General features: G+C 44.9%; 1 protein-coding gene, 1 long non-coding RNA gene and 1 pseudogene across 8 annotated transcripts in view; 1 reads left to right on the top strand and 2 right to left on the bottom strand.

The window, feature by feature from the left end:
* Positions 1–6,210, bottom strand: part of PRR5L (proline rich 5 like) — a 68,468-nt gene extending 62,258 nt beyond the window's left edge. For 2 of the 6 annotated variants that reach the window (XM_074372163.1, XM_010964667.3), the window contains exon 1: positions 5,699–5,896. The gene's annotated coding sequence lies outside the window, so the exon portion shown is untranslated. Of the gene's footprint in view, positions 1–4,637; positions 5,548–5,610; positions 5,897–6,090 lie in introns of those variants that run through there. The other 4 variants (XM_045524028.2, XM_045524025.2, XM_045524027.2 and 1 more) reach the window with 4 other exon arrangements.
* Positions 6,211–15,041: 8,831 nt separating this feature from the next.
* Positions 15,042–26,986, bottom strand: LOC123619603 (uncharacterized). 2 transcript variants are annotated; one of them, XR_012509621.1, is made up of 5 exons: positions 26,826–26,983; positions 18,041–22,497; positions 17,069–17,211; positions 16,719–16,972; positions 15,042–15,777 (listed from the first exon to the last, which is right to left on the bottom strand). It is a non-coding gene; the product is annotated as an uncharacterized LOC123619603 (long non-coding RNA). The 2 variants fall into 2 exon arrangements; XR_006728264.2 differs by having other exon boundaries at positions 17,069–22,497; positions 26,826–26,986.
* LOC123619598 (cytochrome b-c1 complex subunit 8 pseudogene) lies at positions 22,507–26,816 on the top strand (annotated as a pseudogene).
* Positions 26,987–27,416: the final 430 nt, after the last annotated feature.

Raw genomic sequence — 27,416 nt, forward strand, 5'->3', positions numbered from 1 at the left:
CAGAGTTGATACCGACCTTTGTGGCTATCTTGGGGGCTTGTCTGAAGCCTGAAGGGAATCAACTATTCTGGCTGGTCGAGATTTTTTCTTTTTAATTATCGCCGAACACCACAAAGGATGACCATGCTCACCCACTACTTTTGCCTCCAGATATTTTACAATGCCAGCTGCCACTCGGCTCCCACGGTGGTGGACTCCATCCAGCGGCCAGCAAGCTGGAGCAGAGTTCTCCAAGATGACGGCAGCAGCTGACGCGGTCTTCCCTAAAAACATCTGGGAAACGATGCTGAACCCGTTCCAGACGAGTATTTAGAATTAAACGGCAAGCATAAAAGGATTTACACGGAGGAATCCCGCAGCTGAGGTCACAAGCAGGTTGTAACAGGGTTTGAGGCAGCTTGGTTCAGAATAATACAGACACACATCAGAGCCCTTGCTGGATTTTTGCCCCCAGTCCTTGGGAAGAAGACAAAAACAAATTCCTTCAGATGTTCTCCCAGGCTCAGCTGAAACGGACATCTACTCTAGTTCCTGAATGGCTGGGGGAGCCCAAAGTGGTCCCTTAATCCTCGTATTTGCTAGAAACCCAAGCGCTGTCACAGATGCCTTCCACAAAGCACAGACCTCAGCCTGTGTCCGAGAGAACTGGCGAAGCGGGAGAAAGCTCTGCAAGGAGTGTGGAGAGAAGCGAGGACCCGGAGGTGTGGCTGGACCTTGGCCACCAGCTGAAGTGAAACCAGAACACTGAGGAGTGCTTGAGAGAAATCTCCTATCTGCACCCCAAAACTGAGGTGACGGAAAGCGAATGAAAGCTGAGAGAAATAAATACATGTCTTTATGTAACACGTGATTATACGTGAAATAAACTGTACAACTAGTTATGAGAGGCTGTGTGGGCAGGGGCAGGGGTCGATGTTGACGAGGTTTTCCCAGAGGCCACAGTCAGGAGTGGGAAAGATCTGGTGACTCCACTGCTCTCCAGTACCCTCCTGGGCACGATTCACCCATAAGCACAGCAGGGGAGGGAAGAGTGCAAGGCGAGCGAAACACTCTCTCCCGGCGGGGGTGTAGGGGGATGCTGTACCCTCAATGCCTCACTTGCCTTACCCTAGTCCCAGCCCGAACCGCACACACCACCCACTCTGATAAACAATACTCATCTTTTTGATTTAAAAGCTGACACACAGAATAAAAGTGGCTGATTTTCATCCTAGACCCAGGATTTATTACAGAGTAAAACAGACAAGCCAGTCACACTCCATCCCAAAAGCCTTGCACAGGTGTCCCTACACTTCTGACCAAGAACTCAGTTAGTTAACTGGCTTGCCCGCCAGCCAGCCAGAGCTGGCGCACCTGGCTGCAAACTTTTGCTTGTTAATGAAGCCGGTATATAATACTATCATTTATTATCCAACTACAGAAATGGAATATTTTTAAAAAGGAAGGAGGCAGAGAATGTCTTCCACAAGTTTGAAGAATATCAAAAAAAAAAGCCCCCAAACTCGCAGAATGTGTTAGAGCTGGAACTATCAGAGGGAAAAAAAAGAAAGAAAGAAAAAGTCAGCTTAAATGTAATAGACCATTTAAATTCCTAGTTGACGGTAATTAGAGAGCAAGCAGTATTTCTTTAAACGGCTGCTAGACAGAACTTAATCCAATTTAGGTAATCACTAACCTTTGGTTTTTTTTTTTTTCTTTTCTCTTTCTCTCTCCTCTAAATGAAACCCAAGGATTGATCTACAAAGGCCATAAACTGGCAAAGCATAAGAAAAGAATATTTAAAGAGAGATTGGGCAACTGTTACCTCAATTGGCCCAGTTAAAATGGAAACAGGTCTCTCGGGCTCCCTAATTTATATTGACTATAACCTGGGGTTTCTAACATGGCCACTTCACAACAGAAGGCCTGCCAAGAGAGGTGGAGGTGCTTCCTCCCCGACTTTTCCCCTCGGGCACCTGGAGCGGCAGGCCTCTGCTGCCAGACCAATGCCAGCAACCCTCCATTTACAGTACCTTCTGGACCTCTCTCCTTCCAGGGAGTAACTACTGTCCAAATTATCCAGACTGTCCCTTCAGTTCCTCCACTGTTCACACAACTCCTGTCCCCTCACTTTCGTGCCCCCGCACTGCTCTGCTATCAACTTCTGATCCAGAAATTTGCATGTGAACCACTAGGACCTTCCTGAGTACTTGGAAGCCTGGGTTCTTCATTGGAAGGCCTTCAAGGGTAGATATCAAAATGTACTAGAAAGACCGAGGGGCTTAATAGCTGTGTGACATCAGGAAAGTAGTTAACCTCTCTGAGCCTTCATTTTCAACATCTAGCAATAGAAAAAATATCTACCTGCTTCATTGTTGGGAGGTTCAAATAACATTACATGGCTGTACTGGACTCATAGTAGTTACCAAGTAAATAGATCGGCTCATTTGTTTTAACTGTACAAATTTCAAGGTAAACCTTGGATCTCCAGCCTCATGCCAAAAATGTGAATTAACTCAAGGTCACCTCTGATACCCCCTCATTGCTTTGCATTATCTATCCTCCCAACCTCCTTCTTGGCTCCAAAGGAGAATCTTCCCTTGTAAAGAGTACCACTGTCTCTGTTCCCCAATTCCTAAACTCATACCCCATACAGAACCCACAAAATATTTTATTCCCAACTTTCAGCAACTGAAAATATCAATTCACATTGACTTGTTAACAAATGATCCTTTCTATAAGCATTGCTTTTAACAAGTATTTACATTTTGCATACCGAGGGGCAACTCTAGGGGACAAACTTTCAATCATGAATGCTAAATGTAGTAGGGACATTTCAGAGGGCCTCATGCTCTATTTCTCAAATCAATTCTGTATTTGTCTAGCTCTGCAAAAAAAGATTAAAAGGAAAAAGTTTACAATTCAAAAAAGATTTCAGTACACTTTACCTTGTTCAAGGACAGTACAAAAGGAATGACCACAGGGAAATATACACATGCACACCTACACACCCCTAGGATAGAGAAATAATTAAGAAGTCCACAAAGTCTTTTCTGGCTTCATTTTTCTACAGATGAATGGTTTAAACGTTGCACATACATTGTCCATGAACAAACTGAAGATTGTGATATTTAAGTATGGATTACTAGCATGAAGTTTTTAGACAGTGGTGTACTAGTTTTCTAAAGACAAGATCATGATTTTTTTTTTCAGTAATTGAGCCATTCTGTGATATTATGTGACTTTTGGGGGAAAAAAAATAAAGAAAGAAAAGAAAAAAGTTACCAGAATAAATCACGTACAAGATGATCTAATCAGCAACTGAGGACCTGAAGGGAAAGACATTTCCAGTCCAGGCTGGCACTACAAGCCTGGAGTACCAGATCTGAAACCCATTCTCAACTCCACCCCTGTGTATGTGACTTTGGACAAATTACTTAAATTCTCTAAGCTTCAGTGGGCTTATCTACATAATGCAGATATGATAGTATCTATATCATCATTGTTTTGTAACAGATTATACAATATTATCAAAGTCTCTTAGTGTAAAGTTTAAGATACAGTAAGACCTCAAGAGGTATTTGCCCCCTCCCCCTTTTTTAAATAAAGGGAACATTTTTGTAATGTTCAAACACAGACTACTACTGAAATTTCACCCACTGAAACAAATATATATCCATGACCCTTTGGATCTGAAAGAAATGAGGTCTCCTCATTGAGAAATAAGCTCCTCTAAACTAGGCCCTTGAAAAATAAGCCAGTCAAACTAGCTCATTTCTGGGTTTTTTAAAAATTCTTCTTTTTCATTGACGTGTAGTCGATTTATAATGTTAATTTCAGGTGTACAGCAAATCGATTCAGTTATATATATATACACATTTCTTTTTTACACTATTAATGGTTCTGGCTGTAGAAGCATCAATAAAATACTGAAAGACAATGTCTGGGGTTGAAAAAAGCCAAAGACAACTTGTGGACTGACCAAGAATCGTTTCCCTTATCTGCTGCATTCTTCAGAAAATGCTCTGAACAGCACCCTTGGTAAGATTCTAAGGCTCAATACAACCAGAGAAGACTGATCAGCCAGGTTCCACAGAGAGGAACGCTGCGCGCCTTTCTCAGTCGTACTGGGTACCTCACCGGGGCTAAATCTAAAAGGTGACTAAATTAGTTTCTGCAAGTTCCATCTCTCCTCCTGACCCATTTGCTGCTTCAAGTTGTCAAAAACTGCGCCTCCCACCCCGAGAGCAATTTACCAGAGGCAGCACTGTGACATTTTGCGGCACGTAGGCCAATGAAATGTCACGACTGTACCCACGGTGGTCAGGATCACCAAAGGGAAGTAAAAAAGGTCAGTCTCTAAGGCTTGATCAGTGAGCACCCTTCGGTGGAGAAGAGGGGGCAGAGGATGGAGACAATCTGGAGTTGGCGTCCTTGACTGCAATGGGTCGTTTGGATTTGCATATATCGTCTGGGCAACAGGTCCAGAACTCCATCCCGACAGGAATGCCCGGAGACTCCAACCCAGAACTTTATCCAAGCGGGTCTCAGGAGCAGACGTGCAGCTGAGCCGCCTCGCGTGAGCCTTCCGTCTTGTGGGGCGCATCGCAGTAATTGAAACCTTGCATACCGCAGGACTGAAGTCTATAAATACTCACTGCCTTACTGCTGACAAACAAAACGCGAGCTCCCGGCACCACGGAGGAAGAGGCGGCGGCATGTGGCTCAGGGCAGGGACTGGGCAGAACAGGGGGAAAACCCTGTTGCCAACCATGCAGGCACCCCAGAGCCGATTCCTGAAACACTGTTTGCAAGTACACAACTTGGTCCGACCCAGGGCGACTGCCCCTAGGAAACGGGGCAGCAGCCAGGGGACACGAGGGTCAGAGATGCAGGGGCGGGGCCTCCAAGGCGCCCCCTGTGCGCGCAGCAAGCTCTCAGTGCCGCACAGTAAGCGCGCAGGCGAAAGCCTGGCCAAAAGGAGGGCGGGCGGGAAAGACGAAGCGGAAAGGGGATGCTGCCGGCGCAGAGAGTCGCCCGCCCCGCCGGGTCTCCGCGGGCTGCGCCCGGGCCCCCCGCCCCTCACCAGTCGGCGGAGCGCGCCCGTCCAGCGGCTCTTGGCACAAAGCGGCTGCCTTCCCTGGGTTCCCCTCCCACGCCTCTCCGGGAAAAGGAAGATGGCAGGAAAAGATGGGGTGTTTCGGGGCACCTAATCGCCCGCGCCCGAATAGGGGCTGCTCTTTAGATTTGCCTCTCAGGCCGAGGGAGAGCGCGAGAGAGACAAATAAACTTTATTTTCGATCTCCTGGCGCAGCCTGGGTCCCACGATCGGCGGCGTTCCGCATTCCCCACTCCACAGCGGTCCCTCGCCCACACTAAGCCACGGACGCGGAGCGCGTTTTCCCCCCGCCCCCGCGGTGGTCGCGAGCCGGGTTCCCTACGCCCGTCCGCAGCTTCTGATTCGAGGATCCTTAGCCACGCGGGGATCCCCACCGGGTTGCCCCCGATGTAACGCTTTCCCCAGGCCTCCCCCCACGCTGTGCCCTGCGGGATGGTGCCCGGCGTGCCCGACGATTCTGTTCTCAATCCTGCGCCGTGCTGAGCTCAAGACTCCAGCCCCTCCCGAGTCACCTCGAGTCTCACACACCCGCAGCTCGTCTCCGCTCCAGACTCCGCGCGCCTAGGGAAGTTTCCGGTCTTCCCGAGAAAGTTTCCTCACCCGAGAGAAGCGAGCGACCTGGATGGCTCTCGCCGCCGCGCTCTCCTCCCTCCTCCCCCGGCTCTGCCCTCTGCGGGTCTGGTCCAGCCTCGGGTCCTCCCGGGCGCGAATTCACAAACGCGGCGGCCGCGGAGGTCCCAGAGTCGGGCTGGTGACACGTTTCCCTCCTCTCTCATCTTACGACCTCCTCCTCCTCCTCCCCCTCCTTCCCCTCTCCTCCTCCCCCCCATCCTCCTCCTCCTCCTCCCACTTTTCCTGTCCTGTGCTCATCGCTTTAGTTTCTCTCCTGCGGCCCCCATCCCACCACACCTCACCCCATCCCACTGCTCCTCCCCAGCAGCATCTCTCACCCTGCTAGGGAGGGGGCGGGGGAAGGGGGAGCCTGCACTTACATCCAGTCCAACAATTTCAGGAAATCCAACTCTTTGACTTGAAAAGCTGCGGAGGATGCAACAGGTCATGGGAGCTTGGCGCTTCGTTTCCCTCACACCAGACGAGACCCCCCACCCCCACCCCCACCCCCACGACGAGAAACTACCAACAAACCAAGGGAGTGATTCTAGGGCTCACTAGAGGGCTAGAGCCCGGGGCTTTTGCTGTTGTAAGCAACAGTCCTCAGGCCGATTCCAGGAGAAGTTGTTTTAAATGCATCGATGAAAATATAATCCCAGTGATGTCTCTCCTTCACATTTGCAAATCTCTTAAAGCTCCCCTATTCTTTTTCCAACTGAAGGTTTACTGAATTGGAGGGGCCTTCAGAATTTGAAACAGCAGAAAACCAACCAATCTGAAATGTTTTTTTAAATGTAAAATTATTTTCAAAACTTTTTTTTTTTTTTTGCAGGTGTTAAGAATCTGATGCAGCTGTTCTCAGGACTCACTGGCTTGCATAGTTTCACCCTATGGTTGAGCAGGAAATACTTGACAAATACTGCCCGTTCACACATCACACTTAGGCTTTGAAACCACAGTGACATTTGCTGAAGAAAAGATGTGTCTTTTTATGTCAAAACCGAGAAAAAAGAATTGTGTTTATTTTGGTCACTATGACCTTACAAAACCGAAGTCAGGGTTTCTGGTCAGAGCGTGCCCAAGAGGGGTTTCATGAAGCTCTAGGTGCCTCACTTGACCAGTGATGATCGGATAAACTATTCTCAGCAAACCCCGGGATGATGAAGAGACTTTAAATCCCATCCCAGGAATCACATTCGATGGAAGGGACCGGGGACAGCACTTGCCTGAGAAAGAAATGCTTGAGGGGGCAGTGATCAGCGAGGGGACCCAAGAGATGTGTTCAAAAGGAGCTGTGCTGAGTGCCTGAGAGCCAACGCCTGGAGTCAGAATGTCAAGGTTTATTGACCACCGGCTCTTACTAGTTGCAGGATATTAGCCAAGCTGCTTAACCACTCTGCCTCAGTGTACTCCTATGAAAATGAGGATAAAAGTGGTAGCTAACTCAGGGTTGTTATGAGGATTAATGAATCCATACAGAAAATGTGCTTAGAATCTCTGCTAGGATTTAGATGATATTATTATATTATTATTATTATTATTATTATTATTATTATTATTATTATTATTATTATTATTATTATACTATTATTATTACTATTATTATCCTGCAGGTCTGGGAAGTGAAAGGGGGTCTTTTTTCAGTGAGGCCTACTCCATTCAGTCTACTTAGAATTATAACTCACTCCTCCCTTCCAATCTCCCTCGTTCGAGTTTACTTTTTCTTTTTTCCATTACATCTATCACTGTGCAACATTATCTGTGATTTACTTTTTTTTTAAAAAATTTATTGTCTCTCCCACCACCTCCTGCTTCCAGGCTAGAATCAGCTCTACAAGAGCATGGATTTATTCCTTTTGCTGAAATTGCCCAAGGTCCTGGAAGAGTGCCTGGCACAGAGTATGTGCCCAGTAAATATCATGTGAATGAATCCATGAAAAGATTCATTTAGCAAATTTATGCTGTACTGATTGCCTTTGGTGGATTGGGCACTGTGCAATAAGAAAAAACTTAATCACCAGGCCTACCCAAGGATAAAAGGAGGCTCCCTTTACCAGTACAGTCCCTGGTAAAATGAAGTACTCACAATATAGGCGATGCCAGCTTGGTGGGGATGCCATAAAAGAGTATTCAAGGAGATTTAAAGAGATTAAAGTCTCTTCTAGCCCTGATTACTGATTTTGTGGACAGAATTTTCTTAAAATAAGAAGTAGCCAACATTTTGGTGCAAATCAGAGATTCACTGTAAGGGCCATTAATACCAACATATTATGCTTGTCACCACCCAAATTTTTTTTACCAAAATTCTAACTAAATGTCTATGGAACATTGACTTTTCTTATTAAGAAATAGAATTTTGTTAGGAGAAACCAATACAGATCATTCTATTTAAACATTCATTTATGGAAGAGGAAATTCTATGTCTTTTTTAGACATATTATGTACACAGCCTCTGAAATTGAAGTTGGCCCAGTCGTGGTCCCTGCTGAAAGGGTAGGCCTTAGGCAGCCTCATTAAGACCAAGGGTGAGTACTGACCTAAATGCAGCCAAATTCTGTGACAGACTCCTCTGAGAAACTCTGATCTGAAAAGTTACACTGAGCCAATCAGATTCCATTTCAAGAATGTGAACACACACACGCACGCACACGCACACATGCATAAACACACACACACATACTCACCTGTGCCCACGTAGCTAGTATCCAGAACAAAAGCAGAAAGGTCATATCTTTACCCGAACTCTAGATTCTAGAAACTGCAGATTGGCTGCCTGTAGACTAGCTGCATATGTATTAGCTATATACTATTTGAACCCTACGGTGTCAACATTTTAAAAATTACATGCCAACATGTAAAACTCAGAGCTCTTCATGCAAAAATACGGATTTTCAGCTTGCCTTGGGAAGGCTGGAAGACCCGGTGTTTTTCACACTGCAGGCCTGCCCAGCCACAGTTAGCGGCTGCCATGTGCTTCTCTCCTGTTGGACAGGGCGTGTCCTTTCCAGTTTGCCACAGTCCCAGCCACTCCCTGCTCTCTGCTTCTCTTGTTCCCAGCCTGCTTCACCCACTTCCCTGCCACTCCGATGAGCTAGAGGAGGGGTGCTGGCACACAGTCAGGGGGGCCAGAGGTATGAGTAAGCAGAAATTATGCAAGAGGATGGCATGGGTTCAAGCCATTTTTCTCCCAGCAAGAGAACCCATTTATAAACAAGACTTTGCTTGGAATTGCATCATTTGAGTACTGCTGAGGTAAAGGAAGCTGTGGGGTAGTTATGGAGGCAAGTGGGTATCAAGATGGAAAAGCAGAGGGGGAGGGTATAGCTCACTGGTAGAGGGCATGCTGAGCATGTACAAAGTCCTGGGTTCGATCCCTAGCACCTCCATTAAATAAAAATAAATTAAAAAAAAAAAAACAAAAACCTAATTACCCCCGCAAAAACCAGATGGACATGCAGAGGCCCTCCTTAGGGCTGCCTTGGGAGCAAAGCCACCATCCAGTTCCTGCTCTTCCAGAGACCTGTTGTTCTACTTTCCCCTTGTTCCCATGACAATGCCTGCCCCCCCAGCATCCTCATTACTCACTTCTGTCCCCCAAAAGCCTGATCAGACCAAGTTTAGGAAGGGTTAGGTGACTTGCCTAAAGTTATACACAAGCAAGGAAGGACAGGGCAGGGACTCCCTAATGCCTATTCTCTGCCCTTGTTCTGTACTGTGCTCCCTCTTGGTCTGATTAACTACTTTCATCTCTAAATAATAATTAAAATCACTTCAGTTTACAGAATCATAGCATTTAATGCCTTAAGGATCTGGTATACAATAGGTATGAAATCAATGTCTTGCTGAATTTAGGTGTTTAGGGTCTGATCTCCAGTTCAGACCTCCCTCCATGACACCTCAAGGTCTCATATCATGTCATCAAAGTATTCCAATGAAGAAAAGGATCACTTCCTTCCATAATCTCTCTCTTTTTTAGTAGATAGAAAAGTAGAGGCCCAGAAAATCCAAGATCCTTTGCTAATGCCAGGTACAGAGCTTGTGAGGGGCACAGGTAGGTCCCCAGGCATGTGCGGCATTAGAAGACAGAGCTTTTCAGGTCGTCAGAGCTCCACTCATAAAATAAGTTAATGTGGTTACTCATGATAAATACCACTCTAGATACAGAACTTGCGTAAGCACTGGATATACATCCACAGCACGGCACCATCCATAAAAACAGGACCATTCGAGAAATAAGCTCAGCATCTGGTCTAACACTGGGGTGTAAAATCCATGACCTTTGGTACACCAGGAAGACTTAACACACATATGAAAAACCTTGCCCACATTCTGCCTTCTTTTTAACTTGCACAGTAAGAAATATTGAGAACCTTGAAGTTTGTTTTTTGGAAAAGTGTTGCATGATGCAAAAGAAAAAAAAAAGATTTTGTCCTTTTCACACTTTTCTGGATAGCAATGGGCTATTCCTTGTCTGTTGGGCATTTTTTCTGTCAATTTTATCTTTTGGTATTGGGAAGGGCCTCGCCTTCTTTCTAAAGGGGTTGGTATTTAATTCAAGCTGAACGTATTCTGAGAATAACTTGAATAAGTAAATCTTAAGAGCAAGAAGAACTTTAACAATCCGACACGAATTTTCCCTAGATAATCCAGATTTCAGTTATTCCTTCCCTCAGTTCCAAGTCAGTTGGTTGCTTGACAAATATTGACCAGTCACTTAACTGGTGTCGGGTACTGGGGATGCCATAGTGACCAAGAAAGACAAGGTCTCCACCATCAAGGGGCAGAAAACAGACAATCAACATGGAAACAAACACATGGCGGTAGTTTTGCATGATTTCAGGTACTGATCTGCACTATGACAAGGATAAAATGGGGTGCTAGGGTGAGTGAAGGGAAGAAGGGTCATCAGGGATGGTCTCAGAGAAGGTAGCTTTGGAGCTGAGATTTAAATTATGGCAAGATCATCACAGGAACAGAGGAACATTCCAAACAGAAGAAATACCAGTATAGAGGGCAGTAGAGAGTCAAGAAGAAGCCTGAGAAGTTAGAGGGATTAAAAAAGGCCAGCATGGCTGAAGCATAGCAAAGAGGTCCAAGAAATAGATCAGGGAGTTTTTTTTTTTTCTTTTTCCTCCGTCATTGTAGCAGTCATTTGGGAATGCTTGCCCAGACCACATTTCCTTCTCTAGGAACCATCATGTACCTCAGACTCTTCAGGACAGAGCAGCAGATCATCCTGTGACTTGTGACAGGTCCTGGGAGTAAGCAAGAGTGTCAATCAGAATGCCCTCTCAAAATTCAAACTATGGGATCCAGATACCATATAAGGCAGCCAGTTTCCTGGCTTCATACCTCCCACAGTAGAAGCTGGCTCTGTGTTCTCCAGGCTTCCTGGCAAGCTTCACACCATTCTCTGCCTTCAACAAAAGAAGCCAGGGCTCAAGGTCACACTAATCCTCCAGACTGTCATCACTTCATTTGGTAGATCCATTCCCATTTCTGACCTGTCTCCCAACCCATCCCCATTCCCTAGAATCTTCTGTTGTGTGCTCTGGAACCCATAGTCCATCATCAGCAAAGTCCCCTTTATCTTCAGCTTCCTCTCCAAACATCCCATTAGCCTTTATGACCTAAACTTGTAGTTCTTGAATATTTTGTTCTCAGAGAACTCTTAAAAAATATTGATGACCCCCAAGAGCTTTGGTTTTTGTGCATTGTATCCATCAATACTTACTGGATTTTAAAATAAACATTAAAATTAACTTATTAATTTTAGAATGACTATAGCAAAACCATCACATTCTTTATGAAAAATAAGTACATTTACAGTTTTATGTCATGGGAAGAAAAAAGGCATTGTTTCACATTTCTGCAAATCTCTGACTTCCCGTCTTAATGGAAGACAGCTGGATTCTCCCATCCACTTCTGCATTCAATCTGTTGTGTTATCACACATCACGTAGCCTCTGGAAAATTCCACTGGACTCTTGTGAGAGAATGAGAGCCAAAAGGCAAATAAGATCTTACTTAGTTATTACTATGAAAGTAATACTAAGAGAGACTTCTGAATCTCTGACAAGGTGTTGGAGACTGGCTGGGGTTCCTGAACTACACTTTGAGAATCGCTGTTCTAAATCAGTCCTGGTTCTCCCCTGAGGGACCTTCCTTCTCCCAAAGCTTCTCAAATGGTGGTGGTTTCTCTCCAAGACTCTTTGTATCACTGGACTTCAAGGGACAGTAGTCATTTTCCTTGTTCCTTGTGCTACTTCCAGACTACAGTCTCTCCCTAGAAATCCCATCAAACCATCAGACAGTTCTACTTACTCCCCCTCCTTGTTGCAGTCTCCTCCTCTTTCCTTGAAGCGTTAGCTCCCAGGTCACGGTCACTCTTAGATATTGCTCTTGGTGCTTTCAATATCCATTCAATATCCACTTGAAGAATTAGCTTGGTAATTTCAATATCCATAGAAAGAATCCTTCCAATATCCTCCCAGCTCCGTTCCTTGACCCTTGCTCCCATGACCTTGTCCTCCATTCTATCATGGCCACCCACTGTCGTGGTCAGCCTTGAACTTCTCATTTCCTACTGCAATCCTCTCCCACTCTCTAGCTTTCCAGTTGTCTCCCTTCAGTCCCCTGACTCCCATAATTCTTCAGCTCCCTGAGATATACTACCTTGTCAGGTCTCTCAATCCCCTCATATCCTCCCTCCCCTCCTCATCCAGATTAGAGTCTATTATTATGTTAACTTCTTGGTATACATCCTAGACTGCCTTGCCCCCTTCTTGTTTCATTGCTTTGCTAAGTCAAGGTTGTTCAATCCAGTTCTCCTCTATGCATCAATGTAGACGTAGCTGGAGAAGTACAAGTGACTGTGTATTCACGCCCTTAACCCTCCTGGGCCCTTAATGCCTCTCAGCACCCACTCAGGGACCCAAATGACTCTGGTCTTTTCACACTCCCACTGTCTCCAACATGCCAGAATTTTCCTCCACGTCCTCCTCTCATCTGAGAACCTTCCTTCCTTCTTTGCATGATAATATCGGAACATCTAATAACAATTTCCACAATGCTATACGGACTGAATATTTGTGTCCCCACCAAATTCACATATTGAACTCAAGTCCCCAATGTGATGGTCTTTGTAGGTGGAACCTTTGGGAGTTAATTAAGATTATTCATTTTCCATTTTAATTTAAATCTTCCTCTGCAAGATGAAATTTCCGTTATACCCTAAACATTACATATGCCTCTCCCTTCCCTTCTCCATCTCTTCTCCCTCTCTCTCTCTCTCTCTGTCACACACACACACACACACGTGGAATCTACAGTAGCAACAGTTAAAACTAATATTAATTGCAGACATACTATGTGCTGACACCACATCAGGTGCTTTGCAAGCAGTAGCTAGTAGCTCACTTACTCCTTAGATAAGAATAAGACATCAGTTCTATTATTACCCCCATTTTACAGATGAAGAAATTGAGGCTAAAGCAATGGTTTCGTACTTTCCCAACATCACATAGCTTGTAAGAAGTAGAAATAACCACAAATTATGAGGTTTTATTTCCCACTGTAAGTTCTTCCCTACCCTGAGTCATCTTGGCCTCCCAATGTAGGGAGAGGAAGTTGCAGAGCTGTTTGGGGAAGATAAATATTCTCATCCAAACCACCAACTATACAGAGGTTTTCTGCTGGATGTGGGAAATGAGGAGAATTCTGCAGTAGGAGAAAGCAGGTAGAGCCAGGATGCCCTGTTGCCCTGGACAACGGTCCCTAGCAGGGCTGGAACGTCTCACTTGGTCAAGGTAAGCCAAGCCAGCAAGTGGATGGCCATGGCTCACAGAGGACTCTCTGCTCACTCTCTGGCATTAACTAGGGCAGTTCTGATCTGACATCACTCAACGTCTGTTCCTCTTCTTTTCCTAAGTGTGGTACTCATGTTACCAGAGTTTGGGTGTTTCAGTATGGCTGTCATCTAATTTAGGGCATTGCTCAAACTCTTCTCTGAGGAAGAGTAAACCACAAGATGTTGCTGGTGTTACTTGGGAAAGGTTCCTTTCTTAATTTTTGGAAACTGGAGGTGGTCTGCAGGAAAGAAACATTCAATAATTTAATTTCTTTTCATGGAATACTATTAACAGTTTAAGGATAAAATTTTCCATCAAACACAGCTGGGGAAATGCTGTCCTACATAGAAGAATTGCATGATGGTCAAATTTGCTTTGAAGAGGGCTCAGGACTAAATAAGATCCTGGGGAGATGTTCACTGAGTCTACTCGGTAAACTCTGCTTTCTGCCTTTTTAGTTTCTTGGATGACTACTCTACTGAGAGTATCCTGAATTTACAAGGGAAGACTCCCTGCTTCACTTCCCACTGCAGAAACATAATGAGTGACCTTGTGTGAGCATTCCCTCTGACCTGCCTAGGCATCTCCTCTGGGCTGGAGAAAAGAATGAGAATCGGCCACCTCCTTCACGAGAAAGGCTGACAAGTCCGGATGTAGATATGATCAAGGGCATTTGATAGTAAATTAGCTTAAGCAGCCATTTTTGCTGCAGGCACACCAGGCACCAGCCCTGGGCCAGGCACCCAGCAGACGTGGGTGACCTGTTTAATCGATTCAGCCTGCTTGTGATACATCACTTGCCGGTTTGTCCATTTGGGGAATACCCAGCACCTAGCACTGTGCCTGCATTGAATAGACACTCAATAAATATTAATTAAAGGAAGGAAGGGTGGGAGGAAGGAAACAAATTGAGGTTTGGAGATGCTAACTTGCCCAGCATCACACCTCTAGCAAGAAGGAAAGCCAGGACTCAAACACAGAATGTCTAAGCCCTTCTATATCTCTCCAACTGCCAAGCTCTTTGTTAACTAGCACACAGCCAGCTTCTAGGAACTGGCTTGAGGCTCTGGCCACATGTGTTCCATATGTTAGCTTTGGCATTATCAAAGCTCCTGCAATCCAAACTGCTGTGTTGATACAGTACTTTTTTTGGCGGAGCGAGTGCCCAATAATAACAGTTAAAATTTAATGAGCGCTTACTGTGTACTGCTTACTACACTGAGGACTTGACACAGCTCATTCCTCATGACCACCCTAAGACATACCATTATAAACTCATTTCACAGATGAGGAAACTGAGGAGCAGAGTGATTAGATGACAACCTCTAATTAAGTGGTGGAGTCAGGATTTGAACCAAGGCTGTTTGACCCCCCCCCCCCCAAATCCCTGTTTTGAGCCAATTCGCTAAATCTATTCCCTCTGTGGATTGACAGACATCCCAAGAGAAGGAAAAGACAGAAGCAAGTACCACTCACAGCTGGATAATTAAATATATTTATTTTATTAATTTAACCCTTAAAAGTGTTTACATAGCTCTAAGCACACCACAAAAATCAACTCTGATTCTTGTAATACCTCTAAACAGTATGAGGCTGGTACTATTATTATTTTCATTTCATAGATGAGAAAACTGAGGCACAGAGAGTTTAGTAACTTGCCCTAGGTCACACAGCAAGTGGTGGAGTTGGTCCTCAAACCCAGGCAGTCTGGCTCCATAGTCCTTAGGCTTAACCCCGACAGGGTGTTGCCCGACAGGAATGAGGAGGCATCTCACTTAAAAGTAAAAAGTCTCAGAACACCAGTGGCTAACATGATCTCAGAGAGGAACTCAGAGCCTTCTGCAGCCCTGAAACTTAAAGAGGGGGTGGTGGTGGGGTTGGTGAAGGAGTTAAATGACTTAATTGCTGTTCAGTTTAGATTTCCTGGCTGAAGGGGTTCCTGTTCATCCTACTGGAAATTAATAGCTGATGGTTTCTTTGTATTCTTGTGGGAGGGGTGGGCCATTCTCCCCAGGCCCCGCAGTTTCTGGAAGAGTAAACTCTCAGCCAGCATCAGCCAGGTAGAAAGGCTGGTAGGTGAAGGGACCAAATCTCTCTGTCGAGCGAACCTGGCAGAGATGGGTCAGCTCCCGTTTATTCCGCTGGTCTAGGAGCTGGGCCCCTTCCTCCTCTCTTTGGTGGAAACCTGCCGTGGGTCAGCTCACAGCCCTTCTGCCCCTTAGAGGGTCAGGAGGAAGGAAAGGAGAAAAGAAAAGACGTGAGTCAGGTTGTTTGTTAGGAGACGGGGCAGAAGGTCTTGGAAGGAAGCAGCGAGAAGCTGCAAACACAGCAGCTACAGCAATGACGTTGAACTATTAACAGTGAATCCTGCTTAGCCCAGTAGGTCTGCCCCCAGCTGTGCTAGACAGACATGAGCTCCGAGACGGGGCGGGGAGGGGGGGCGGGGGTGATGTCTGTCCCGGCATGGGGGAGGTGCTCAGTAAATGAATACGTGCTAAACAACTTGTGACACGAATGTAAGTTAATAGCACCTCAAAATGTTGGGTTTTAACTTTTCTCTGCTCTGTAAATGTCTGTCTCCTTTTTCTGTTTACCAGTGTGACTAAAGGGATGCTACGTGCAGGCTTGACCACAGCCTCGTTCCCAGCCACTCTTTCTTTTTTGCCCACCTCCCCCTGTGCCAAGTCACACTAAGCTGCTTGCGTTCTTGGAAAGGCAGCACTGCATTCAGGTCAAGGGTGCAGGCGATGGAGCCAAACCAGATTTCAGTGCTGGCCCAGCCACATACTATTGTGAACTTGGGCACATTGCTTAACCTCTCGGGGCCTGGAGCGCCCTGTTCTCCTGCTCCCCCTTATAAACAGGTCAGGATCGCCCTTGTCTCCACCCCAGGCAGGCTGCCCTGGCACTTTGCACACCCTCCCCTACAGCATTTGCCTCAACACATTACAGGGATCAGTTCACCTGTCTCCGCCCACAGATGATGCAAGCCATGCCTGGGATAAAACCGAGGCTCAGTTAAAGCTTTTAGGGACGAATAGGGGAAAAGTGGAAACGTAAGAAAGAAGGATAGATGAAAAGAGGAAGGGACACATCATTTACTAGCCCTTAAAAACAGCAGGCGTGGTGGGAGAAGTCCTAGAAAAAAATATTCTTACCCCCAAAATGTCTCCACTGCTTGCCCGGTGTCTAAAATTTCCTGCTTGGGAGGTTTGTTCCTGGGGCTGAAGATACTGATCCCCTTGCTTCTTTTCCCAGGGCAGTGTGTTCAGCTGTTGCCAGCCAAGCACCCTTGCGTTCCTTTACAAGATGGATTTCCAAAAGACAAGTGGGGGGGGGTGGAGCATGTCAGCACTTCGGTGCTAAAAATGGAGGAAAGGGGCTTTAAAAAGGGGAGGGAGGGATCAGTGACCTAAAAAAAAGGTCAATCTCAGTGAGTCAGAGTCATAAGAATGAAAACATGCAATTCCATTTCCCACCCTGCCCTGCCCGCCCGGTTCTCCCTTACGTCTGTCACTCAGAGGAAGTCCTCTTCTCGGGCTCCAGCTGGTGCCGGGTCTTGTATGCAAGACCGGAATCTCTAGTGACTGCTCCACAGCTTCAGTGCTGACAGAATATTCTCTCTCTCTCTCTCTCCTCTTTTCTTTTTTCCTTTCAAGACAGTACCCCATTCATTATTACTTCAGCCCTGTGAGTTTGGACTTGGTAAGGGAAAAGACTCTCTAATATTCAGAAGTGCAAGGGATCTGAGGTCACGTTATCCAACCCTCTGCCTCATGCCAGAATCCTCTCCAGCACCTCCTCCAGAAGTGGACAGCACCCCCTCCAGAAGTGGACAGCATCTCCTCCAGAAGTGGCTTTTTTCCCTTTGAGGGAAAAGGTGTTCACTGTCTCTCAAGGTAGCCATTCTATTCTGGAAAGCTCCAAGGGTTAGATATAAGCTAGAATCTGCCACTCTGAAACTTCTCCAAAGGAGAAAAACAAGTAGAAACAAATGACTTGTGTTAGCTGGCACATTGAGAAATTCTGCAGAAGTTCAAGGGTAAGGAAAAGATTGTGTCTTTGCCTCATCTTTTAATGGACATAGGTTTACCTACATAAATGAACAAGTGTGATGGTTAATTTTGTGTGCCAACTTGACTGGGCTAAGTGATACCCAGCTAAACGATAAAACATGATTTCTGAGTGTGTCGGTGGGAGTGTTCTGGAAGGGACTCACATTTTTAAAAGTATTTTTTAATTTTTCTTATTTTAAAAACTTTAACTACTTATTTTTAGCAATTTACTTATTTCTATTATTGAAGTATTTTATTTTGGTGTGGTGGGGGAGGTAATTGGGTTTATTCATTTTTTTAGAGGAGGTACTAGGGATTGAACCCAGGACCTTGTGCATGCTAAGCATGTGCTCGATCACTTGAGCTATATTCTCCCCCTGGAAACAACTTGCATTTGAACAGGTAAACTGAGAAATGAAAATTACCCTCCACAATGTGGGTGAGCCTCATCCAATCCACTGAGGGTATGAATAGACCAAAAAGGCAGAGGGAGGGCGAATTTGCTCTTGGCTTGAACTGGGACATCCATCTTTGCCTTCCCTTGAACATTGGTGCTCTGGTTCTCTGGCTTTCAGACTCAGACTGAATTATACCACTGGCTTTCTTGGGTCTCCAGCTCGTATCGTGGGACGTCCCGGCTTCCATAATCATGTGAGCCAATTCCTATAATAAATCTCCATTTACACATACATACATATACATGTCTCCTATGGGTTCTGTTTCTCTGGAGAACCCTGACTAGTACAGGTATAAACAAACACACTGTACATTTTGGTCCCATTCCTTCAATGGTTTCTTTCCTCTAACAGAAATAGTAAATACCTACAGAGCCGTGCACAGCTTTCAAACATTTTGGGTTCAGTATCCCTTTATACTTTTAAAACTCATTGGTGACCCTCAGAACCTTTGGTTTTTATGAGTTGTGTCTATTGATAGTTAATATATTAATAACTAAAACTGAGAAAAAATTAAATTGTTGTTTATTAATTCACTTAAAAAACATTAAAAAAAAAAACCCATGACATGTTAATATAACTAACATATTTTTGTGAAACTGGCTAAGTTTTTCAAAAGCAAAATATGTACGGTGAGAGGACTGTCATTGTTTTTCAAGTCTGCAAGTCTCTTTAAAGCCCTGGCTTTACTGGCTTTACACTAAATTGTTGAATTCTCGTATCTGCTTCTGCATTCAGTCTGCTGCAATACAGATCCAACATCACGTAGCCTCTGGGAAACTCCTCTACATACATAACTGTGAGAATGAGAGTAGAGAAGGCACATAATGCAGTAATATTGTTATTATTATTGAAGTAGTTTTAAGGTCATGGACGCCATAAAAGGGTCTCAAGCAACCAAGACCGGCTGCATAATTTGCAGTGCAAACTCAAAATGGGGGAGGGGGCGCTTGCTTAAAAGTTACTAAGAATTTCAAGACAGCCACAGCAGAGCATTAAACTGGGCACGGGTCCTTCTGAGCAGGGGGCCCATGTGACTGCACACATCCTGAGGGCAACTTCAAAGGCCCCTGGACCACACTTTGAGAATTGCTACTGCAGAGCAGCATCTGCATCTTGTATCAGATGGTTGACTTAGGGCCATGAGTACACACCAAAGTGCTACAGAGTTGGCAGTCTGTGTGTGTGTGTGTGTGTGTTTTTGTGTTGTTTGAGCTACTCGATCACTGGGCATAAATGCCCTTGATCAACAACATATCCATAGCAAGATAAAAACATAACTTGTGCAGGTTTTCCCCCCGGGTGCCTACCATAAACCTGCCCTGCTCAGCCTATTATTATACACACACACGCACACACCCCTCTAGCTGAAATGTTGCACCTCTTACGTTCTAAATGGCTGCACACCAGATATTCAGATATGCATCATGGTTTCCTGTATTGTGTTTTTATTGTGGTCACAGGCTTTGATCAGCCAAACCGATATCTAAGGTCTCCATTTTCCTGTTTGGTGCCTGACACATAGTAGGCAATCTATGCTTTTGCTGAGTTGAATTTTGAGGTTCCGGTGGCTGGAGGAAATTCTACTTCTACAGATAAATGCTGTTAACAACTGATGGTTAGCAACACAAATATACTGTCTGGTCCTCCTTTCTGAGAACTAGGTCCTCAGGAGGATCAGCAATCCCATTACTAATGTGTGGATTGTGTATTCGAATGATGATGCGTCATTTTCCAGCAGCAAGGGGGCAATATTTCCTGATGATCCTGAGGCTCAGATATGTATACAGCAAATAAAGGACATAAGGTTTTTTTTATAGTATTTAGAAGGTTACCCCTAGAATCCTGGTAACAGATTAGTCCATTTCAATGAATATTATAATGCTTATAAATATAATGCACACCTGTTTACAATTCTGGTCAAATCACCTCTTTCGCCAGCATAGAGAAAAGAGACCATGGCCTCCGTCTCCCACTCAAAGACAAAAATTGCACAAAACAGGTATTAATCCTTCATCTAAAAAGGCAGAACCTCCTTCTGTTCATATTAGAAGTTAATAGTGCTGTAAGTACAAAGCACCCAGGATCTTAAGTTCAAGTCTACCACATTACAGGATGGGAAAATTGAGGTTCAGAGACAAGAGTGACTTATTTGTGTAAGATCACAGAGATATTTAATAGCAGCTCTGGGACACACACCCAGTTCTCCAAACAGTTAGATAAATGGACCATCCACACCAGGAGAATGTGGGCTTTCAGGACAATGTGGGTCCAGATTACTGAAATTATAACCACTGCTTCACCAGGGGATCATTAACAAGTCAAGCCCAAAACATTCCGTCCAAATCCAGCTGGATGTGAACCCTCCACTAGTGCCCTGGGCACCACCCCTTCCCAGATGTTTGTCTGAAACATCTTTCCTCCCTTTTCAGCACCTATATCCTCTTCCCTTCCAGCAGCCCCTTCTCTTTCCTTCCAATATGTACTCATTGCCTTGGGGAGAAGACAATATAAGCTTTCACATGGTTAAGCTGCTCCTTGTAGTTAAAATTCTATTTCTCTCTCGATCGTTACTGCCAAAATCCTAGAAGTGATATACATATCAAGTCCTCCCTTTTCTCACCTCCTTTGACTCCCATAAGCCCTTCCAGTCTGGCTGCCATCCCAGAGCTTTACAGAAACCGCCCACTCAAGGGTCAATGATGTGCTTGTTCTAAATCAAATGGCTTTGACTTGGTCGTAATTCTCCTTGACGTCAATGATGGTGCTTCCCTAATAGTGATGGTCTTCGTGATAATACAGAAGCTTTTATACTTAAAAATAGGTCAGGTCTTAAACAGCCATTTGTAAGTTCAGTACTTAAAAGGGCTGGAGCCAGACTGCCTGGTTCATCTCTTGGTTCCACAATTGACTAGCTGGATCCCTTAAGCAGGTTGTGACTCAGTTTCCACATCCATAAACTGGGAACATAACAGTACCTAGCTCACAAAGGTTGGGTGAAAGTCCATGTAATATGTTTAGGACACTGTCTGGTACCTTCTTCCTGCTCAGAAAATGTGAGTTGCTGTTGTTGATCTAATATTTGTAAATCTAAGGTGATGGAGAAGAGTTTTAAGTTTGCAGTATCCGTTCCCATAGCCGCCAAAAAGAAGTGCTAGTTGATGTTCTGAAGTTTCTGTTTCTCCTTGCCACTGTCATACATCTCTCTCAGGAAATATCCTTAAAATAGATCAATTTAGAAATCTGTTGAGGCAACTGACACTCCCTCCACAGATGGTCTCCATCAGTGCCTCAGAGACCTTTGGGATCCATCCCCCAGTCACCCAAAGCTCATTTTAATGAGGAACAGATTCAGGTTAGCTTTAAACTTATGGAGCACCATGGCTTGCAAGAAAAATTTCCAAGTGGCACTTTCCACTTCCTGCAAGTTAAGCCCCTGTGTTTGCCAATCCCTCACCGGCTCCTGAATTTGCATGAGGCTTCTGGGGTTAATGCTCTGGTCCAGCCACCTTTTCGAGATTTTTTCCATTTTGCGCTTCACTTTTTCTTGCCTCAGGCGGGTAACTGTAGCGTGCACGATCTCAACATTTTCCACATACTGCACGACTCCTTCTTTGTTCCACATGGTGATAATGATGATGATGATGATGATCGTGACGAAGTTGGAAGATATTTCTTGAGTGCTTACTATGTGCCAAGCTCAGTTCTCGACACTTTAAATGTGTCATTGTCTCCACTGTCCCCACTTCACCTCAACTGCAAATATAGATTTTTTTCTCACTTTCAATTAAAAAAAATCCTCTCTACTTTCATTTCCATTATGAGTGAACCTCTAAGTAACAGGTTCAACACTCTCCCTGTTTTGTGCAGATAGAAAATAAAAGATTTAGTAATACTCAGAAGACACCTCAAAACCAAGCACACACATACACAAACGGCAAGCCATAAATAAGGGACCATCAAAAGGCTGAAGCTAAAATAACTGCCCCAATGACTTATTCTTCTCTTGGTGGCAGTGGATGTGCTTTGTTTAGTTCAGAGCACAACTTTATTTCGAAGTATTAAACAGCAGAAACTGAAGGATGATTAGGGGAGCTTCTGTAGGACCGTTGAGTATTTACCAGGTCCCAGGCTCTGTGCTAAGAGCTTTATACGCCTTATCTCATTGAATCTTCAAAATAATCATGAGCTGAGTATTGTTATCATCTCCATTCTACAGATAAGGAAACTGAAGTTAAGAAAATAATTTGCCCAAGTCATATTAAGCCAAGATTCAGGCACAGGTGCATCTGACTCAAAGTCCATGCTTTCAGCAACTCAATTCCAAGGCTGGCTCCTGCCGTAGTATGTTCTCTGGGTTTTCCATCCACATCAGGCTCTCGCTGGCTTCTCTGCCATCTCTCTCTTCTCTCATTCCCTGTAGGACTCTTCAAGCGAGAGAGGAGATCATTCATTTTCACATCATCACTAATCTTGACTCTAACGTTTTAAAGTCATCTCATTCACCCTGGTCTCTCTAAAGACTTCTACAACTCCTGGCTCATAGTCCATAAACAATGTGTATCTGTTGAATGAATGAACAAATCACATTTCTAAAGATTATTTGGAAAATAGTGATCATTTGATTCTTAAGGAATGACTGAAGAGCTTCAACCTTTATGATTTTATGGGTTTTGGCCCAGGCCATGCTGGAGCTCATGGTAAGCACATAGATGGAAGGCGTTGGTTCTCATCCCGGGGTGATTTTGTACTCCCACCTCCACCCCACCGGGGACATTTAGCAATGTCAGATACACTTCTAATTCTCACGACTGGGGGTAGGGGAAGGGATGAGGATGCCAACGGCATCTAGTGGCAAGGATGCCACTAAACATCCTGCACTACTACCGGAAGTGGCGGACGGAGGCCGGTGGATCCCGTACTGTGGAGGGCGAGGTGACCTTGGCACCGCCGCGACCATGGGCCGCGAGTTTGTGCACCTGACGCAGATGCGGCATGTGATCACCTACAGCCTGTCGCCCTTCGAGCAGCGCGCCTTCCCGAACTACTTCAGCAAGGGCATCCCCGACGTGCTGCGCCGCACTCGGGCGTGCATCCTTCACATTGCGCCACCGTTTGTAGCGTTTTACCTTGTCTACACGTGGGGAACCCAAGAGTTTGAGAGATCCAAAAGGGAGAATCCAGCTACCTATGAAAATGACAAATGAGCAGCTCATCTGGATAATAGTTCCTTGACTCTGAAAGACCCGTCTCTGGAAGAGGAGTCTACATTGTAGTGTCCTGAAGACACAATAAACTTATGGGCTGCACTGTTGTGATTTTGCGTTTTTATGAGCAGAGTCCTTGGATGTGGCTGCTAACTTTCAAGTTCATAAACTCCCCTCTCCAGCATGAGGCCTGAACAATTTTGGCCAGTCTCTGAGTTTGGTGAAGGATTGTGGCTCATCCTTTGTTCTGTAATCTACAAAACAGTAGCTGCAGCTACTCCTGTGGATGGCATGAATTGTAGGGAACCTTGGGTCCCGGCCCTCCGCTGCCATAATGACAAGAAAATCTAGTAAATATAAAAATAAATAAATAAATAAATAAATAAATAAATAAATAAATAAATAAATAAATAAAATAAAATAAAATAAAATAAATATCCTACAATACACAGGACAGTCACCCATAAGAAAGAATTACCTGGCCCAAAATATCAATAGTGCTGAGGTTTGAAAAACCCGATACAAAGGTTTGTTCTTCCTAAAGGTGGTGTGTTGGTGGCTGAAATGGAGCAGGGATGATATATACGCCCTACTGTTTATCTGAGCACCAAGTACTGTATCCCAGGGTCAGCCCTGTCCTCTTATTTGAATGCAAGAAACGGGAAAATTGGGAATCCACCTTGAGTATCCAGAGGTATTAACTTCTGGTCCTGAAACTTGGAATTAATATGATAAACTGCTGTAGGCATGTGCCTGGGCTCAACTTTTCATCTGTAAAATGTGTGTATGGGGAGGGGTGAGCCCTTTTAGCTCTGAAATCCTCTAGTTTTAACAAATTTTGGGAGTTGAATTTATCTTTATTTTTTTTTAGCTCATCTTTCTGATTTCACATCCAATCCCAAGTCAAGCTTCATGCTTACTTTTAACAAGCTCCTGCAACTGCCTCTTCTCATTCCTCTGCCACCTCCTCTTCCCCACCACACACACACACACACACACACACACACACACACACACACACACACACGCTCCACCCAGGCCCTCATTGTCACCATCTGGATTACAGAATGAAATCCCTAATTGACCTCCTTCTCTTCAGGGCTACATCCTCAAGAGAGTCAAGAGCTTGACCTGGATGCCCCATGGCCCCTAATATGTGACGTAAGGCACCTTCCCCTTCTCTTCATCCTCTCTCCATCTCCCCTGAAGAGCAGCTGATGCTTCAGAATCTTTCTTCATGGAAGTTTCCCCAAGTCAGTGGAATTCCCTCTTCTTTGCTCATGCTCTAGTAACCCTTTCTACCTAAAAGCAGGGCATAAATTTCCCTTGAGAAAGGTGCCCTCCTTGTACTGGGAAGAAAAGAACATTCTTGTTACCCAAGACAAGGAGTTGACATTAAGATGAACCTGCACAAATGAACATAATTAAAATAACCCTTATCTTCTATTAGTTTCCCCCATATATTTCCTAGTCACTTTCCCACAATTTACCACTCCAGAAGGCCAAACTCCTTTCCTTTTGTTAGAGCAGGCAGATAGTGAGAGATGAGCAGAGAAAGGGGGACACAGGCCAAATGGCAAAAATTAGGCAGAAAGGGGGGAAACAGGCCAAATACAGGAAACCACGCATCATGTAAACACCAGGGGTCCCTGGGCAGAGAAAGAAAAGCAGAAACCTCTGGGCTGATAAGTGGTCACACCTTTTGGGGTGATGAGCAGACCCGGAGGCTGATAAAGAAAGGTGGGAAGAGGCAGGAATTTCCAGTGTCCAAATGTAACTTTTTGCTCATTATGCCCTCATTTAAATAAAATTAGCCTTGCAGGTCAGAAGTACCCATCACGCATCGATGCCATGACACTTCTGATCCAGACTAAATAAGGACAAAAATCCCTCTTCCCTTTAGGAAGGTGGAGTTGGGGTGAAAATCAGGGAACACGACCCCAAACCCTTCCCTCCCTAATGAATATTCCACCCATTCATTTTTACACTCTATGTAACCAACTTGCCAAAGAAACTCAGGGCAGCCACTCACCTGAGCCTGCCCGCTCTCCCCCTGAGAGTGTACTCTCCATCCCTTAATAAAACCTCACTTTACTTTCTTAACCTCTGTGGCTTGTCTCTAAATAACTTCTGGGATGGGACAGGAACCTGGACACTGATTACATCTATCAGCAACATCTGGTCTAATAACTTCTCACAATTTATTGCCCTTTGTTAAAATGGTTTCTAAGCCTCCAAATCTAACTGCTTCTTGGAGACGTTTACTTCTTTGCTATGAAGCCCCCATAAAAATTTTAATATCAAATACATAACAAATGAAATCCGTGTGCTTTTTCTCCAGTTACTCTGTCATTTGTCAACTTAATTCACAGTCCTGAGTCTCCGAACCTAAGAGCATAGAGGAAAAGTTTTTCCTTCCCTGCAAAGGCAAAATTATTAGGAAACCACTGACCACAGTTATTTCTACAGAATGAGCACATTTAGGGGTCATTCTACATAATTTAGCACATTGTTCCAATGGACAATGGGGAGCAGTGAGCTGATATTTTATTTAGGAAAACATGGTGATGAGCCTTTAGGTATAAAAGTTTCTCTGGCTCAGACCAGAGTGAGGTAGCGGACACTAAGGAAGCTACAAGTGTTCTCCAGAATAGAGTAACAAGGATTCTCCATTTTTCCCTTGTAGCCTGGTCCACGGGTGTACTGGAGAGGCCCAGGAATCATGTAACAGGAGAAAGTGAAAAGCAGCTGCTCTTCATGCTGAGGGCAGGCACAGGCCCCAGCAACACAGAAACTCACCAGGTCAAAGACAGAGATGACCTAGATGCTCTGGTAGTCATTTAATAACTGATTACCTAGTGCTCACTATGTGCCAGGCAAGGTTCTACGCTCCTTACAAGTATTAACACAACAATCCCATTGGTATTACTTACGATCACTGTTTTATAGATGAGGACCCTGAGGCACAGAGAAGTTAAGTGACTTACTTAACATCACACAGCTGGTAGAAGGGGCAGGTGGGATTTGAACCTGGGCAGTCTGACTTAGAGATCTGTGCTTTTCATAACTTTACTATATTGCAGGGGGGTGTGCCTGCTCTCTGATGTGATTCTGCTGGCCCAGAAAAATATGGAAAGTAAAACTGAGAGAGAACAAAATATATTCTCTTTACCCTTGGGGCTAAGTGGTGCAGAGAGCTGAAAGTAGCCCCTAGCATTAAGGAGGATGAGGCTAAAGGTGATGGAGAAAAAGCCCATGGCAGGGGGCAGGAGGTCAGAGCCTGAGACAGTGCTGGGTTCTCTCCTTTGCTGAATCCTCAGTGGGGATGGGTAGGTCTCATAGTATTTTTTCTGGTTATTAAAGGAAAGAGTGAGCCAACTTACACCTGTATCACCCCCCAAGATGCCTTAAGTAGAGTAGGGTTCAAAAAATGATGCTTTTTTTTTTTTTTTTAAGTAATAAGCCAAACTTTCTTGTCCTTGCCGTCAAAGAGGAAATAAGGGAACCTGCAGCCCCAACCCCCTCTTTGACCCCCATTCCCTCCTCACCGTCCCCACTCCCCAGGGCGGGGAAGACGCAGAGAGCTCCCTGGTGCGGTTGTTATTCTAGCGCGTTGAGAAGTGCGGGCATCCCCGCGGTTCCGGAGCAACAACAGAAGGCCTCTTGCCTTCCCTTCTCGTTAACAATCGACCAGAAGGAAGCGGATGCTCAGTCCCTGGACTTTCCCCGCAGGAAACGTGGGCCCTCCTAGGGCCTCCCGCTTCCCCTCCCTCACTGGCCCTGGTTCAGATCCAGGTGAGCGCTCTGCCTGTTTGGTAAACAGACTTCAGAAAGGGCCAAGTGCAAGCTCACATGGCTTGTTGCTGTGTTTAAGTGAGTTACTTTTGGAAATAACAATTTTTTAAAATCTCAAGTTCTTCACAGGAGGGTGCTGAATATTACTTCGTTTTTACCCTGAACCTACAATGTCCTGATTCTCTGCTCCACTCTGAGAAAATGGGGAAGAGCCTGCCTCTTAATATACTTGGGTGGTGCTTAATTACTTTCCTGGACCCCATTCTTCATCAGTAGGGTGGGAACATGGATACTTACCTTGTAAAGATGTTGTTAAATTTGGAATCTGTGCGAAGGCATCTAGC

Source organism: Camelus bactrianus, chromosome 10 (genome assembly GCF_048773025.1).
Source record: "Camelus bactrianus isolate YW-2024 breed Bactrian camel chromosome 10, ASM4877302v1, whole genome shotgun sequence".
Taxonomy (NCBI): domain Eukaryota; kingdom Metazoa; phylum Chordata; class Mammalia; order Artiodactyla; family Camelidae; genus Camelus; species Camelus bactrianus.